Genomic DNA, 8,237 nt, shown 5'->3' with positions numbered 1-8,237 from the left:
ACCAAGTCAACAAGCAGAGATGGCTTCAGAATCTGAACTCACAGAGATCCGTAAGATCTTGGCAGCCTTTGCCAATGATATCAACAGTATAAAAGGCAAAGTGGAAGTGTTAGAACAGACCTCGGAATCAATGGGCAATCCCCTTGATGACCCAAAAGGAAAGAAGGCAGAAGAGAGACGTCCACGTGAAGTCTTCGAACTCGACGGAGACGAAGAGTATGTTGATGAAAATCCGGTGTTGACTAACAGAATGTCTCAATTAGAGTCAGCTACGAAGAGTATAGAAGGTATCGATGAAATTGCAGTAGACATTGAAGCTCTGAATTGCATCCCTAGAATCCATTTGCCCGAGAAGTTTGTGATGCCGAAAATGGACAAGTTTAGTGGTATAGGGTGTGCAAAAACACATCTTAAGGTGTATGTTACTAACATGAGCACTATGGGGCTCAGCGATGAACAGATGACGTTATTGTTTCAGAGAACTTTGTCAGGATCAGCACTACGTTGGTTCATGTCTCAAGATCCAATTACTGTAGGTACATGGGAGAACATGTCAAAGGCTTTCTGGCATCAGTATAAGTACAGTAGCGAGATTAAGACCTCAAGCAGGGATTTGGAAGTAACTAAATAGAAGAATGGGGAAACATTCACTGATTTCATTGGTCGTTGGAGGGCCAAGGCTACCCAAATGTGGGATAGACCTTCAGAGAAGGAACAAGTAGCGATTATCCTAAAGAACCTCTCACAAGGACATGCTCAACACCTAGTGGCCTAATATCTCCCTACTTTTGAGTCTTTGTTACAAGCTGGAAGCCAACTCGAGGACACTTTTACCTTTGGGGTTCTCTCGGATAACAGGCCTAAGAAACCCTATGTTTCTAAACCTAGCACCAACCATGTCTACATAGCCAACACGTCAGCTACCCCAACTCAACCCCCAGTCCGAACTAATAATCAGGCTCACCCAAGTCAACCTCGAACTCCGCGTCAATTTACCAATCTAGGGATGAGTCTCACTGTAGCTTTTCACAAATTAGTGAAAAAAGGGCTTTTTACCCCTATCCAACCCCGACCTTTACCTAATTCATTGCCAGCTGGACACAATTTTAACTTGTTCTGCGAATTCCATCAAAACCCTGGCCATCACACTGATCGATGTATCACCTTGCGCCATGCCATTCAAAACCTTATTGACAACAAAAAAGTCACAATCCCTAGCCCACCAAATGTCACCACTAATCCACTACCTACCTATCAACCTCCACCAACCTTGAACATGGTTTCTCACACACCATTGCCATTCGATCCTGTCTCTTTTATCCATCCCATCCAAGTAAAATCGCCTAGTTACCCCCTTACCGGGATAGCCTTTACTGATGAGGTTTTCACCACAAACTATGAACCATTTGATTTAACCTCGGATGATATGTATTCTTTATCCCCGCCTCGATACAGTAGTCCCGCATTTACTAGTTATCTATTGGCTCAGATGAACTTGAAAATCCCTGTATCTTTGACAGATGAAGATCTATACTTGCTGACTGAAGAAGATGAGCCTTATTCCCTCTCTTGTGATGAAGTTACACATATGACTTGAGGGAAAAGAGTTTTTAAGCCACAAGAACTCTGTGTTGATAATCCGGCAGTCCTGGCAAGAAAAGAAAGAGAAGATCCTATCAAAGAAAATATCGAAGAAGATAACTCCGTGATCAAGCAATTGAAGAAATCAGGAGCTAATATCTCGATTTGGGGTTTACTTATGGCTTCCACTGCCCATAGGGAGGCTGTTCTCAAAGCATTAAGTATAGCTCAAGTCTCCCTTGATACTTCTCCCTATCAGCTGGCCAACATAGTAGGGGCGACTTATGTGGAGAATATCTTATCCTTCTCAGACTCAGATCTCCCAAAAGAAGAAGTAAGCCACCCAAAGCCATTGCACATCACAGTTGACTGTAACGGGATGAGGGTACCTCTGGTATTGATCTATAATGGGAGTGCATTGAATGTTTGTCCTTTGAAGACCGTTACTTGCCTTGGGTTTAAAACTGAAGATCTCAAGCCCACTAATCAAGGGGTTAGGGCCTATGATAACACCAAAAGGGATGTACTAGGAATTTTGTACCTGCGACTGTCCACAGGCATAGCTGAATTTCTTGTGAAATTTCAGGTTATCGATATCCAGTCTTCTTTCAATTTATTGTTAGGGAGCCATGATTACACCAGATCAAAGCTATCCCTTCTATACTGCACCAGGAGCTCAAGTTTATCAAGGATGGACTAGTGATTACTCTCCATGGAGATGCTGAAATTGTATGGATTATAAACAGTACTGAAGCTAAGGATGAGCCGTTGCTTGAGATTCAGTCAGAACAACAGGGAGTAAAGCTCAGTGGGTTCGAGTTTGAAAAGATATGCTCAGTCCAATGGGATCAAGCCATGAAAGAATATTTTCCAATGGAAAATATTTCTAATTGCTACATGGCCAATATATTCAAGAAAATGAGATTTTTCCCTGGTATGGGCTTAGGTCGCAATCAGCAAGGTATTAAAGAGGCACCAGTGATTAAAGAGGTCATCGACACATTCGGGCTAGGATATAAGCCTACTAAGGAAAATTGGACTTAATACTGGAAGACAAAGCGGGACAAGGCAGTTGTAAAAAGGTAAAGACGCACTACGGATCTCATTAAAATGAAATCCTATCGTAAGATTCTTAATGGCTATTTCGTGAAGGAAGGAAAAGATTTCCGTTACTATGGGTTCCTAGAGCCATTCATTGACCACATCACAAGTACTCGTCTGCCGGTATTTGAGATCTTCTTTGGTATGGATTGGCCTGAAAAGGAAGCAAGGACAGAAGCTGAAGAGAAGAAAATTGAAGACTGTAAGCTCAATCTAGACTACCTCAACATTGACCAGTTATTCATTGAAGATCGCAGTGTCTTGGTGTTGTCAATTGAGAAGGGAATCCCAAATCCTCAGTCTGCAATCAAACCCGCTGTAGGGTGTCTCTCTAGCTATCATGTACTTAGTCCTGTGTTGCATGTCAAAACTGGGTCTGTCAGTCCCCTTAGTCCTGTTCAGTCTGACATGCCAATTGAGTCCATTATTTCTGTTGAGTCGAATAAGTTAGTTGTTTTTGCTGAGTCTGTTATTTCTAATGAGTCTGTTTTTCCTGCCGAGTCAAGTGAGTCTGTCAAGTCTGCAGTGAGTCCTGTTACCCCATCTCTTTTCAACGAAATGAAAGAAATTTTTGATTATCCCGAGCGCAATAATAATTTAACTAATAATCTGACTTCAAAGGGAGAATCTTCTAACGAAGAACCTCCCCCTGAAATAATCAAATTACTTGAACAAAAAAATGAACGTCGGACTCAACCTCTAATGGAGGAAGTAGAGGTTATCAACCTCGGAACAAAAGAAAGTCCTCAAGAGATTCAGATCGGGATCACATTATCCCCCGATGAACGCAAAGGGATTGTAGACTTGCTCAGAAAGTTCAAAGACGTGTTCGCGTGGTCTTACGAGGATATGCCGGGAATAAGCACAGACATTGTTCAACATCGTATTCCGTTATATCCGAATGCTCGACCCATTAAACAGAAACTTCGACGTATGAAGTCAGAATGGACTTTGAAAATTAAAGAAGAAGTTACCCTGAGTGGATTGCTAATGTCGTCCCGGTGCCTAAAAAAGATGGAAAAGTCAAAATGTGTGTGGACTTTAGAGATCTAAACAAGGCAAGCCCAAAAGACAGTTTTCCTTTACCACACATAGATGTTCTAGTAGATAGTACAGCAGGGCACACTTTATTGTCCTTCATGGATGGCTTTTCGGGGTACAATCAGATAAAAATGGATCCTCGGGATATGCAAAAAATGTCGTTCATCACACAGTGGGGAACTTTTTGCTATAAGGTTATGCCTTTTGATTTGAAGAATGCCGGAGCCACCTATCAAAGAGCAGCTACGACTCTACTACATGACATGATACACAAGGAAGTCGAAGTCTATGTAGATGATATGATAGTCAAATCCAAAGAACTACTGGGGCACATTACTGCGTTAGAAAAATTTCTCATAATGATTCAAAAGTACAAACTCCGCCTCAACCCACTGAAATATGTATTTGGAGTAACTTTTGGAAAATTGTTGGGATTTGTGGTCAGTCAAAGAGGGATTGAAGTAGACCCTGTGAAGATTAAAGCTATCCAAGAGATGCCGTAGTCGGAAACTGAAAAGCAAATTCGAGATTTTTTAGGCAGAATCCAGTATGTCAGCAGATTCATCGCTCAACTCACCAACGTTTGCGAACCTATTTTCAAACTTCTCAAGAAGAATGAACCAACAATTTGGAATGAGCAATGTCAAAAGGCCTTCGACCAAGACAAGGAGTATCTCTTGAACCCGCCTATTTTGGTTCCACCCACACTAGGTGAACCACTTCTTCTCTATCTATCAGTCACAGAAAAAGCTATGGGATGCATGCTTGCACAGTATGACAAAGATACTCGCAAAGAAATGGCTATCTACTACATCAGTAAGAAGATGTTAGAGTATGAATGAAAGTATTCAGCCCTGGAAAAAACTTGCTTGGCACTAGTATGGGCTACTCAGAGACTTCGACACTATATGCTGTCTCATTCAATTATCTTGTTATCTCAGATGGATCCTCTCAAGTATCTTTTCGAGAAATCGGCACTGACAGGGAGAACCGCACGATGGTTATTGTTGTTATCAGAGTTTGACATCACGCACGTTACACAGAAATCTATCAAGGGGAGAGCTGTAGTAGAATACTTGGCAGATCACCCGGTAGTAGAAGGAATAAGGCCTGTTGATCAGTTCCTAGATGAGAATATCTTGTATGTTGAAGAAGAGCCTCAGAACCAAACATGGCAGTTGTATTTTGATGGAGCCGCCAATCAGAATTGGTATGGAATAGGGGTAGTATTGTTTTCTCCGAAAGGATGCCACATTCCGATCGCTATTAAGTTAGCCTTCTCTAACACCAATAACACAGTCGAATATGAGGCATGCATCACTGGACTTGAAGCTGTTTTGAATCTGGGGATTCAGCCTTGGTCATACACCAATCATTGGAAGAATGGAAGACTAGGGACGAAAAATTGAAACCTTATCATGAGTATTTGTTAAACCTAGTTAGTAAGTTTAAAGTTATTCTGTTTCAACACGTGTCAAGGGAAGATAATAAATTTGCTAACTCGTTAGCCACTCTATCTTCAATGATCCATTTGCCCCCTGACATGGAATTAAGGTCGATCACTGTCGAAGTCAAAGACAAACCTGCATATTGTTACCAGATCAACATTGCTACCCGACTACCTGATAGAAAGTCGTGGTACACAGACATTAAAAAGGTGTTGGAAAACAAGAATTCCCAGAAGAAGCATCAAGGAAGGAACGACAAGCCTTACTAAGATTAGCATCTCAATTCATCCTGTGCGTAGGAAGTTTATACAAAAGGTCTTATGATGGGATTCATTTGTCATGCGTCGATAAAGATCAAGTTGAACAGATAATGGTTGAACTACATTCAAGAGAATGCGGCCCTCACATGAGTGGGAAAATGTTAGCTAAGAAAATTATGAGACAAGGTTACTACTGGCCTACGATTGAAACAGATTGTCATCACATGGTCAAGACCTGTCACAAATGCCAAATACATGCAAATCTCATACATGTGCCACCTTCTCGATTAGTTGGTCTGACTTCACCATGGCCATTCTCAGTTTGGGGAATTGACATTATTGGTAAAATATCGCCTAAAGCATCAAACGGGCATGAATACATTTTAGTTGCTATCGATTATTTTACTAAGTGGGTCGAAGCTGCCTCTTATGCTGTCCTCACTGCGTCTCGAGTTGCAAAGTTTATCCAAACGAACATCATAAGCCGGTACGGGGTACCTTCGGAACTGATTTCTGATAACGGGTCACATTTCAAAGCTAATGTTATTACTTTGTGTTCAAAATTCAAAATCTCACACCACAAATCATCTCCTTACCGCCCTCAGACTAATGGAGCAATCGAAGCAGCTAGTAAGAATCTTACGACTATCATTAGAAAAATGTGTCAATCACATCGAGATTGGTCTGAAAAATTGCCATTTGCACTATTGGCATATCGAACGTCAATTCGATCCTCTACTGGAGCTACTCCCTACTCCTTAGTGTATGGCATGGAAGCGGTCTTGCCAGTTGAAATGAAAATTCCATCTCTCAGGGTCTTGTTGGAAAGTTAGTTGTCAGAAACAGATTGGGTTCGCCAACGGTATGAAGAATTGAATTTGATCGAAGAAAAATGACTGAGAGCTTTGTATCACATGCAAGCTTATCAAAGAAGAGTCGCCCGTGAATTTGACAAAAAAATCAAGGCTCGTCACTTACAAGTCGGGGATTTAGTACTCAAAGAGAATCGGGCACCTATCTTTGACCCTAAAGGGAAGTTCAAACCAAATTGGGGAGGTCCGTACATCATCAAGAAAATATTACCAGGAAAAGCTATCAAGCTTCAAGATCATGATGGAATCGAGTTAACAAAACCAACCAACCTTGATCAAATCAAACGATACTACATTTAAGGAAGTCATTTTTGGGCCGAATCAATTTTCCTAGTACCTAGTTCATTATCTTCTTTCTCAACCCCTTTACAGCCTTCAAAAAGAGAAAAATTATGCCTTTTACTTCTTAGCCTGATTACCTAACCCAGGGGAGGGAAAGATTCGAACTACGTCTTAGTCTGATCCCAAAATTCTGGGGTACGTAGGCAACCAGAGAAGTTACTTTAGGCCCAACCACATCAAAATAAAAAAATAGATTCCTCGAAAAAAAAATCTAGAAAAAGTTCAAAAGAAAAAAAAGAAATATCATCCAAAATGGGGAAGAAAATTCAAATTTTTTTTAAATGAAATGCCACTCAAGGGGCATTTGGGTTTTTGAGCCTCAAAATTTCTTTCTTTTTATACCCAGTCCTAAGCTTACCTAAAAAAGTCCTCCTAAGTACCGTACGAAAAGTTAAGGAAGATAGCAAAACATGATCAGACAGTAACTCTAGAAGTTCAGAGGAGAAGAAAAAGATAAAGATAAAAAAAAAGATAAAGCTTGCTAAGTTGAAAATCCAAAAAGGGCGACTTAGGCAAAAATTAAGGCAAGCTCGCAAGGTTGAAAATCTGAAAGGACAACTTTGGCAACAATCAGAGCCAAGAAAAAAAAAAAAAAGTTCGCTAGATCGAAAACCTGAAAAGGTGATCTAGGCAAAAGCTAGAGCAAGCTTAATAGATTGAAAACCTGAAAAGGCGATCTAGGCAAAAGTTAGAGCAACAAAGAAAAACAGAAGAAATTCCCAAGCTGAGAGCGGTCCGTTCTGAAACATCAGAAGTCTGAATAATCAAGTTCAATACTTAGCTTAAACCAGGCATAGACTCGGAAGCCACAAGTATCTTGTCTACGATTGATCTGAAAATTCTTACTTCCCCAAGTGAACCAAGGGAGAGAAGGATGAATTCTATGATGAGTCTCAAAAGAAAATATTTTTGTTCTCTTGAGCCTGACTCAAAATCTTCAATAAAATTAATCAAAATTAAAAGTTAGATCTTTATTGCGCTTGTGGTAATCAAATATTTCAAACCTTCATACAAGGGGCATTTTCTTTTTTCTCTAAATATATAGTTTCCCTTTATACTAGGGGAATTTTTTTATTCAATTATCTCCAGTGCCATATTTGTTATCAAACCAGGGACATTTTATGTTTGAGCAATGTTAATCCTAAAAGATAATGGGAACCCCAAACTTAATGTTACCCTCTTGATAACAGTCTTGTTAAAAAACCCTTGAGGTTCAAAAGAAATAAAAACTCAGGTTTTAAATTCATAAAACATTGAGGTTCAAACAAAAGTATTTTGGATCTCACATTTGGAATAGAAGATAGAGCATTCATTCTTTCCCAGATCTATTCATTCACAGATTCGATCACTCTCTTCCAGATTCATTTTCAATCGTTTCTTTCCCAGATTTATTCCTTTATTCTCAGTTTTACTCAGCCAGTTACCACAGAGGGTTTTCTCGGAACTATGTTCAGATGCCGCCGAGGGTTTTCTCAGAATAATATTCAGATGCCGCCGAGCGTTTTCTCGAAATTATGCTCAGATGTCGCGGAGGGTTTTCTCAAAATTATGCTCAGATGCTGCCGAGCATTTTTTCGGAATTATGCTCAGAT

This window comes from Akebia trifoliata, chromosome 8, assembly GCF_017979445.1.
Source record: "Akebia trifoliata isolate Shusen 1 chromosome 8, ASM1797944v1, whole genome shotgun sequence".
Classification (NCBI taxonomy): domain Eukaryota; kingdom Viridiplantae; phylum Streptophyta; class Magnoliopsida; order Ranunculales; family Lardizabalaceae; genus Akebia; species Akebia trifoliata.
The sequence above is the reverse complement of the archived record's forward strand: the minus strand, read 5'-3'. Positions refer to the sequence as shown.